We start from the raw sequence: 10,404 nt of genomic DNA on the forward strand, positions 1-10,404 counted from the left end.
GTGCTTGCTTCCCAGCTGTTGAGAGTGGACTAGAAATTGGTGACATTGCTGCCACTCTACCCATAGCCGACATTCTTGATTGCAGCAAATGTTCTAGAATCTGTCATTGTTTTAAAATACCAACCAGAAGGCTATTTCCTCATAGCCATGAATAATTCATTGAATATTTCAGATTGTGACGTCTCTAAAAATAGCAGGAAAGTAAAATGACCTGAGTATAAAACAAAAGCCTCACTATTTCTAATTACTATTATTTATTAAAGATAAATCAGGAAAACTAATTTCCTAAAGATTTTGCTTGTTTCATTGTATATTACTGACTTCACAGCAAAATTCCAAGTACTTTTAAATGGTTGGACAAGCAATGAAGTTATTGTTATAATATTGCCCTAGTTCTTAAAATCTGAGTATAGATGAGATCTCACCATCTCTTACCTGGATGCCTTAACATGAATGATAGTCGTGAATACTTGACCAGAGTAGCAGGGATTGAAATATAGATTGAAAAACCTTGGGAAGGCTCTGAGATATTGAGTAATAGCTCTTTCTTTCCATTTTGAAAGTGGGTTTTCTGTTCTGTTAAAGAGAAAACTCCTAAATTTGATAATGATAGACTAAGATTTAAACTTACTAGCTATATATCCTTAGGGGAATCAGTCTGCCTCTCTGATCTGTATTCTTATTTATAAAATAGAGATAATAATAGCTGCCAATAAGACTGTTATACAGATCAGTTGATAAAAGTCCGGAACTTTATAAACCATAAAATTTGGACAACCTTCCTCCCCCATTTTGAGTTCAGATTAATTTTCTTGTCATTTTATTCACAAAATATATGCATAGCTTATTTTAAAAGATTCAGAAGTAAATGGAGGGAAATGAGAAAATTTTCTCTAGTAAACCTGTTTAATTTTACTTTCCTCAATGTAACCACTCTCAATAGTTGGCAGTCTATTTTCGTCCTTTCTCTTTAAAAACACAGTCAAACTGCCCTTACATTTGAGACAGACCTGGAGAAGTTTATGGTTTGACCTTTGTGTGACCCCATCTTTGTCATTTTTTTTTTCCTGCTTGGAATGTATCCACCCTTTAGATACAGAGAAATAAAAATTTCTTTCAGCATGGAAGTGGTGTCAGTGAATCATCAACATCCTCTCAAAAAAGCTTGTTGTTTGAAGTATTGTTTTTCTTTTCTAGTAAAAAGACAATTTTTCCATTATCCATGATTCATCAATTTTTAGGCTGTCATAAATATATAAGTTTTAGAAAGGAGCTGACAGGAAAATGTGCTGAATCATTCATGTGGAACTTGAAAATGATGCATAATTTGATTGCTCTGAAGTTTTAAGTAGAATACGAAGCCAAATGATTGCTTTAAATCTGTTAAATATACAATTTCCTTTTGTCAGACTTTTTGGAGATGTTTTTGAATCTTAAATTTCTGATGTTGCCTTTCTACATTTGAGACTGAATACAATCATCAGTTTATTGGTGATTTCATATAAGTCCGTGTCAGATCTCAATAGAAAATTGCTATTGTAGGTGTTAAGAATAATTTATATTAATTTTTAATAAAGATGATATAGCATTTTAATTCATTTTGTGTTATAGCAGTCATGATTATGTACCAAAACTAATTGTCAGTTTCCAAACAAGTCAGGAAGTGAGGAATTTATATCCACGATCTTCAATACTTAGGTTTTTTTATCCCTGAAAATAATTTGAAAAAATATGTACCTCCTTGGATATTTAAAGTTGACATATGAAACTTTAAATTCTTAAATAGTTGTAAAAATTGTAATTCATAGCATATCGTAAATAAAGACATTTCAAAAAAAGTTCGGCATCCTTATGTGAAATGTATTCAATAGTATCTAAACGCTCAAGCAATTTGGCATTCACATTTATCAATTTAGAGAAATCTCCAAATTCTTGATTGTCAAAGGTTTTACCTCATTTCTTACTCTTTTTAAACTCACGCTTCTACTCCATGTATCCCTGTGTGGAGAGGGCACAGAGAGGTTGAATGACTTGCTTAATGTCACACAGCCAGAGGGGGCAGCTCTGGTGAGAATCCAGACTATTTGCCTCAGAGACTGCTTGCTATTTATATTATAATTAACCATGTTTTATTTATATTCTAAGTTTAAATAAAAGTTGAAACATCCACATACCGTCTATTAATAATTTGTGCCTTGTGCTGATGTTGCTTCTTTTATCTTGAATGCATAAATTTTAATATTGTCTCTAGAAGAGCACAGTATAGGGCTCAACTGGATCCATACCCAGGAGTTATATTGTGTTTTTAAAAGAGAAAGAGAGTATGTTCATCCACCCTTATATTTAACAAAATATTAGGAGACTTTATGTTTATTACTGTAAATATTTCTTTTTGATTTCAGTTTAATGTGAGGGTACAAACAACTAGGTGACAATACTTGCATATGTTAGGTAGAGCCCCTCTGATGGTTGTGTCCTGCACCCAAAATGAGTGCCGATACCCTTACATTGTGCCCATTAAATGGGAGCAAAACAATCCCCTCCCCGCTTCTCTTCTCCTCCCTCTCTCATCCCCCATCCCCCCAACTTGAATTGAATTGAGTTTTTCTCTTCTGTGGGCATGTATTAGATCATCTACTGTCTTCGTATTAGTATTGAGTACATTGGATATTTGCTTTCCATTCTTTTGATACTTTATTAAGAACAATGTATTTCAACTCCATCCATGCAGGTTAATATAAAAGATGTAAAATCTTCATATTTTTTATAGCTGAATAGTATTCCATGGTGTATATATACCACAATTTGTTAATCTATTCATGGGGTGATTGGCATTTAGGTTGTTTCCCCATCTTGGTGATTATAAATGAGCTCTGATAAAGAAACTAATGCAAATGTCCTTATGAGAAAATGATTTTATTTTTCTTCCAGGTAGATGCCTAGTAATGGGATTGTAAGACCAAAGGCAAGTCTAATTTGAGTTCTTTAAGGACTCTCCATACTTCCTTCTAAAGAGGCTGCAGTAGTTTTCAGTCGCACTAACAGTGTGAAAGTGTTCTCCTTTCTCAACATCCACACCAGCATTTGCAAGTTTGGAACTTTATGATAGTTGGTATCTTGGGGTGGTTTTGATTTGCATTTCTCTGTGATTAGAGATGATGAACATTTTTCATATGTTTTTTAGGCATTTGCCTATCTTCCTCAGAGAAGGTTCTGTTCATTCTCTTACCCAGTGATTGATGGGATTGTTTGCCATTTTTTTTGTTGTTGAACTTAAGTTCTCTGTAGATCCTAGTTATCAAGCCTTTGTCAGATTTGTAATATGCAAATATCTTTTCCCATTCTGAAGGTTGTCTATTTGTTTTAATTGTTGTGCCCTTAGCTGTGTAGAAGCTTTTCAGTTTAATTAAGACCCATATGTTTATTTTTATTGTTGTGATGGCCCCTGAAGTATTCTTTATAAAATCTTTCCCAGGCTGACATCCTCAAGAGTTTTTCCTACATTTTCTCCTAGGATTTTTATCATTGCATGTCTTAGATTTAAATCTTTTATCCATCGTGAGCCAATTTTTGTGATGATGAAAGGTGCAGGTCCAGCTTCAGTCTTTTACATGTGGTTATCCAGTTCGCCCACTACCATTTATTGAATAGGGAGTCTTTTTCCTAGAGTATGCTTTTGTTTGGTTTATCAAAGATCAGATGGCTATAAGAGACTGGTTTCATCTCTTGGTTTTCTATTCAGTTCCATATGTCTATGTCACTATTTTTGTGCCAAAAGTATACTGTTTTGATTGCTATAGACTTGTAATATAATCTAAAGTCTGGTAAAGTACATATTCCTAACAGAAGAGGTGAAGAACCTCTACAAAGAGAATTATTAAACCCTAAAAAAAAATTCTGAAGACATTAACAAATGGAAGAACATACCATGATTTTGGCTGGGAATAATCAACATTGTTAAAATGTCTATACTCCCCAATACAATCTACAGGTATACAACCCCCATTAAAACACCAAGATCATACTTTTAGGAACTGGAAAAAATAGTTCTTCATTTTGTATGGAACCGGAAAAAATCCTGAATAGCCAAGGCAATTCTTAGTAATAAAATTTTTGAAATATTTCTACTGAAGGATAAAAGAAAAAACACCCACTTTCAAAGAACCAAATAAGCGAAAAAATGATATTTTTTAAAAATGCCATCATTGTCAAGAATTTTCTGTTTACTAAAGGAAGAATGACTGCCATGACAAGAACTAGCATGAAGGTCATGTTCACTTGGATGGACCCTTTTGTTTGGGGTCTGTTCTAAGGAAGTGTGGGGTTTCACATTTTGAAAAACTTTAAAAATTATGATTTCATAAGAAAAGGAAACCTACAAAATGACATTTGATCCTTACTTTGATCCTAAGGAGAAAATTACGAATTTCATTGAAAATATTTTCTGAAAGATAGAACACAACTATAGCCCAGGATGAAGGAAGGAAATGGAGTGGGAAGGGAGGGGGAAGGTTTGACAGAGGGAGGGCAAAAGGCAGACCACACCTATGGTGCATATTGCAAAGATACAAGTCAAATCTGTCAAGTGTAGAACATAAATGTCTCAACACAATAATCAAGTAAATTGAGGTGAAAGCTGTGTTGATTGGTTTGATGTAACCGCACCAGATTGTGTAAAAAAAAAAAAAGTCAACACACTGTACCCCACATATGCATAAATGTATACATGATCTATGTATATTTGACTTAATAAAAAAAATGCATGTTTTCTGAATAATTTCTTCCTCTTGAATTTCTAAACCTATTGGGCTCTTGTGAAGAACTATCAAGGTTTATTATTTACTGTGGTCTAAACATCATGCTGTTCATTTCAGATACAAAATCATATTATATCTAGATTGCATAAGTCTACAGCACACAGATGAAGAGATAGAAGCTTTGGACAGAAGCTTCCTATTCAGGGCCATGGAGCAGGGATAAACTAACCTATCTAGCTCCAAGTCTATGCAAATCTCTTTCCCTCACTCCCTCTCTGACTCTGAGTATATAGTTATACTAATAAATTCTGATTGAATTGAATTATATGCCTCAAGTTTATTGTTTATAAAGAGAGAATTTGCAGACAACTACTCAAGCCAGGTCTTTCCACATCTGAATTGTTCCAGGATTCCAGTCTTTGACTGTGTAGATTCTGTTGGGCAATTGCTTTCTGATTTCAGAATAAACTCCTTTTACTAAAAATCCGAGGTATTGAACTGTGTTTTTCTCTTTGGAGTCATGCATCTGTTCCAAACAGTTTATGAGAGTTAAAATAAACACTTATTTAACTGAAATTTTTTAAATTTGTTTTTGAAAAAAAAACAATTTTTTCTTAGCTGCTTTGAAGGGTAAGAACTACCTCTCCCACATATGACCATGTGTCTTTTACTATGGTATAAAAGCTATTATATTCAAATTATACTTCTATTTATTTATTCTATCATGGCAACAAACATCTAGAAAGAGTTATAGGAAAATATTTAAATGATTGATATTACATTCCCTATCCAAAGCACAAACCACATTATCTCCAAGGTCTTTTTCTACCTCAAACACAGTCAACAAAATGTCAGAAACACTTTTTGTCTTAAACATTTTTTTAAAGATTAAAGATATAACCTGGTTTTATTGTTAATGAAATTCATATAAATGTTGTTATTTTTTGGATTATAGTATGTTGAGCCTTGAGAAAGGCAGGAAAACATTTTTTGTAATCTTCATCTAAAATATTTTTTAATGATACTCTTATTAGTACATCTTAAATAGAGCAATATCATAGGAATCAAGGTCTGGTACCATACAAAATCCTCAGGTTCAGGATTTAGGAGCTGTCTTTGCTACTTGCTAGGTAGGGTTGGATGAAATTGTTCCAAGTGGATACCTTGGAATGCCATTGCATGGTCAAATGGCCGGTGTCACTTGAGTCCTTTGAGGACTCTCCATACTTCCTGCCAAAGAGGCTGTAGTAGTTTGCAGTTCCAACAACAGTGTAAAAATACTATACTAACAATTGTCCTTGAACTTAATTTAACCCAGAATTTTTAAATATTACCAACAGTACATTGATGAGAAAGTCCCACAGAAATTAGAACAGTGATAGGTACTCCAACAATAGGTCCTTCCTTAGTAGTGATTTATATTTGTGCATTTGTTGTTTTGTGGTGATGATTTTGGATTTTTTTTTATTAAATGATAGCTGTATACATTAATGCAATCATGGGGTACAGTGTGGTGTTTTCATATACAATTCGAAATATTTTCATCAAACTGGTTAACATAGCCTTTATGTCATTTTCTTAGTTATTGTGTTAAGACGTTTATATTCTACTCTTAGAAAGATTCACTTGTACCCTTGTAAGATAAACCATAGAAGTGATCTCTCCAATCGCTCTTCCTTCACTCATTCCCCTATCCCCTTGCCCTCCCCTCACCCCATATTCTTAGGCTATAATTAGGTTATAGCTTTCATATGAAAGCTATAAATTAGTTTCATAATAGGGCTGAGTACACTGGATACTTTTTCTTGCATTCTTGTGATACTTTGCTAAGAAGAACATTTTCCATCTCCATCTATGTAAACATGAAGGACATAAAGTCTCCATCTTTCTTTATGGCTGCATAGTATATATGTACACTATACATCCATGGTGTACATATACCACAGTTTATTGATCCATTCATGGATCGATGGGCACTTGGGCTTCTTCCATGACCTGGCAATTAAGTAAGTTGTTTGTAATAAAGTATTTCATGCTTATTAGTGACATTTTGGAAAATTGACAGATATAAAATATAACAATGAATTATACTGAGACCTACCCCTCAAAGAAAACCATAGTTAACATCAGTTGCTTTCCATATTTTTTCCACCATCTATTTTTTTATCAGTTTTGTTTCACTTATGTTTATTCTGCACATAAAATCTTATACACAGATTAACATTTTAATATGTATAATAAACTCTGTATAGATATTATTTATAAGAGATAGTATTGTCTCCAATTGAGTAGACATACCATAATTTTCCTAACCATTAATTTATTATAATGCCTTTATGCTTTTAAAAAATTCTTATAAATTCATATTAAAGTCTTCTAAAGTTTTTAAATTCTAAGGTTCCCCCCCATATTTTTGATTACTTGTTTACAGTAAATTCTTAGAATTGGGATTAAAGGATCAAAGTTTATTTACTAATTTATTATTTATTTGTTTGTTCAACAGATACTTATTCACATACCTGAGTGCCTGTTCTGAGGGTGGCATTATAGGTGTAATTCTACTGGTAGTTCAGCCATGGACTCTGTATTAGAGAATATGCTATCAGAGTTTTAAGAATCTGACTGATACATAGAGACAAATATAAAACCACTTAACAATGTGTGCTCTAGACTGTAATAATTTACTATAATAGCAATTGTAGAAATAAATAGAAAATACATAGATAAAAATAGATATAGATACAATATAGATATACACATACCGATATAGAGATATCCATCTAGCAGGGGAAGTAACATCACGATTGATATATAGATATCTCACATTCTTCTCTTTTTATCCCAATTTTTTATTTCAGCATTAAGGACGCTCTTCTTATTTATGAATACCACCACCAGTTAGCTAATATACACATTGTTTTTGAATATCCTTCAAAAAGAATCATCACAAAGTTGTCCTATGGTTTTTAATATATAGACATATTTTGTCAAATTGGTACAGTGTGCTCAAGCTCTAGAAGAAGGTCCAGCTTACCTCCAGGTTCTCAAATTCTCAAGTCTATTTAGTTTTCTCCAAATGCTCTTGCTTCTCTGAAATCTCAAAAATTAGTGCTGCCAGTAGAATCTTTCCTCCACTATTACCATAACAACTTAAAGTGATTTCTCCCTTCTCTGAGCTCTCTCCCAACACAGCTGCCAGTTCAACACTCCTGAAACCTTACTCGGTTTATTTCATCCTCTCAAGCCTTTCATGACATCCTGCTAACCCTAAGGAAAAAATCTGAACAATATTTTTACAAACCACACTTATTTCTCCTTTTTTTCAGGCACCTGCAGTTCCAGTCAAATCCAAATCCTTGGTTCCCCATCCTGTCATGTTTCTATCTCATTTCTTGATTCAGTCTATTTGGTCCAGAAAGCCCTATCCCACCTCCATAATAATAGCTATCACATACCATGGATTGACCATCTGTTCTGTGCCAGGAACAGAATGAGTATTTCCAAATTGTATCTAATTAAACTTTAAGTGTCATAGTCTCTATTTCACATATGAAACAACTCATTTAAGTGACTTCTCCAAATTCATACAACTTACTTAAATTCAGAGTTCTCTTGGACTCCAGAGAGTTGTTCTACCAACTTTAGTTCATTTCATGGTCCAAATATTACTTGTTCTTCCATCTCAGTTAACACCAAATTCAAGCAGTCTTTTTCAGTGCTCAGGTAGAAGTGATGTGATTTTTCACTTTTTTGAGTTCTTGTAAGTCCTACTCTATATCTCTGTCACATCATTGTAGTATGTATACATTGTATTACATTGTATCATTGTATTATGTATACATTCCTTAATGTATTTAGATAATGTATCTTCTCTCACTTATTTTTCCATTCAATATTTTATTAAGTTTAGATCTGCTAAAAGACTGCAGATTGCCAGGTACCTGGTAAATAAAATAAAATAAAATAAGCATTATCTTTGCTCTCAAAAAACATACAATTGAGTTGTAGAAACTCAAAATAAATATATATTTATTTTATATTTTATTACATTGTATCATTGTATTATGTATACATTCCTTAATGCATTTAGGTACTTTCACATCATTATATTATGTATACATTTGTATTACTTTGTATTACATTGTTTCATTATATTATGTATACATTCCTTAATATATTTAAGTAATGTGTCTTCTCTCACTTATTTTTCCATTCAATATTTTATTAAATTTAGGCCTGCTAAAAGACAAAGATATTGCCAGGCACCTGGTAAATAAAATAAAATAAAATAAACATTATCTTTGCTCTCAAAAATCATACAATTTAGTTGTAGAAACTCAAATATATAATTAATCATTTCTACTGTGCTGTGAAGACAAAGTACAAAATATGGTAAGACAATAAAGAAAGGTGATAATGAGTGTGGGAGTTTGTTCAGAGTCAGTCTTGCTGAGGAAGTAAAATGTTAGCTAAGGCATCAGGATGAAAAGAAATTAATTAAGTAAAGAATGGGAGTTTGGAGGAATAACATTTTAAGCATTGGGAAAAGCATAGACAATAATTTTGAAACAGAACAAGATGTTGTATTTTTCAAAGAATGAAAACAAGACCATTCAAGGACATGATATAGAACTGTGCAGTTGACTATGTGGACAGTCCCATAGGATTGTGAGTGGAGCCCTGAGGTTTAAATGCCTTAAGTGACCCAATGGAGTGGGACATAACATGGAATCAGTGTAGAAAAAAATGTAGAGTCAGATGATTCAATGCTCACTGGTACTAATGAGTTCACATACCTTATGCAAATGTAATTATTTCACGGGATTTAAATCAGTGATTCCTGTGCTCCAGTTTGAATGTTTGTGTATTCTTCTTGATGGTAAACACTGTGGGTTACCATATCTATGCCTACCTATATTATCTTTAGTATATTTTTAACTTGATAGGGCATAATATAATTCTTTGAGGTTATCAGCTGTTTAATGCTTATTTTCTGAGACATGGAATGAGTTACTGTCTCTATCTTCTAAATCATATGTGTTTAGTCATCATAATCATACTATTTTCTTATGTAATTACGCCAATTCTCATTGGATAATATTGTGAAATTATGTATCTTTCGTTTTCAGTATTTAATTGTCTTTAATCAAGTTTGAACCTTCCCAAATGGCTGACTTGAGCTCTTAATACTTCAGGCAACTACAAATTTGACCGTGAACTACAGACATTTGATGCAATGACTGCTTTGACAGTTTAGGTATAAAAGAACTGTCAAGCTTTTCATTCTAAGGCTACAGGTTACAGATATTTCAAAAGTGAAGTTTGGTGTTCCCTTTGAATTAATTTGTCACAACTTCTGCTAATCCCATGTCCAAAAGGACTTACCTTCTAAGAGATTGCACATTATAGCCCTTGACCTTTCTGAGACACTCAACAAAGTTGAGTTTGTAGCAAATTAGTTGGATAGAATGCTGGGAGACAGTCCTTACCAGTTGGAAATCTACTGGGTAGGCTATAGTGAAGTTTCTAGGGGAAAAAAAATCCATTTATATTTCCTAACTGCCAATCTGTAGTAGTAGTTAGTTCTATTGAGAACAATGTCTGGTTTGGGGAAGAGATGCCATGACTTATAATGGGATCTGCCACA

General features: G+C 33.0%; 1 pseudogene; it reads right to left on the reverse strand.

The window, feature by feature from the left end:
- The window catches only part of LOC105886948, a 44,955-nt pseudogene extending 34,794 nt beyond the window's left edge, over positions 1-10,161 (reverse strand).
- Between the last annotated feature and the right edge of the window lie 243 nt (positions 10,162-10,404).

This window comes from Otolemur garnettii, unplaced genomic scaffold (assembly GCF_000181295.1).
Source record: "Otolemur garnettii isolate 467f Iridium unplaced genomic scaffold, OtoGar3 scaffold00002, whole genome shotgun sequence".
NCBI classification, from domain to species: domain Eukaryota; kingdom Metazoa; phylum Chordata; class Mammalia; order Primates; family Galagidae; genus Otolemur; species Otolemur garnettii.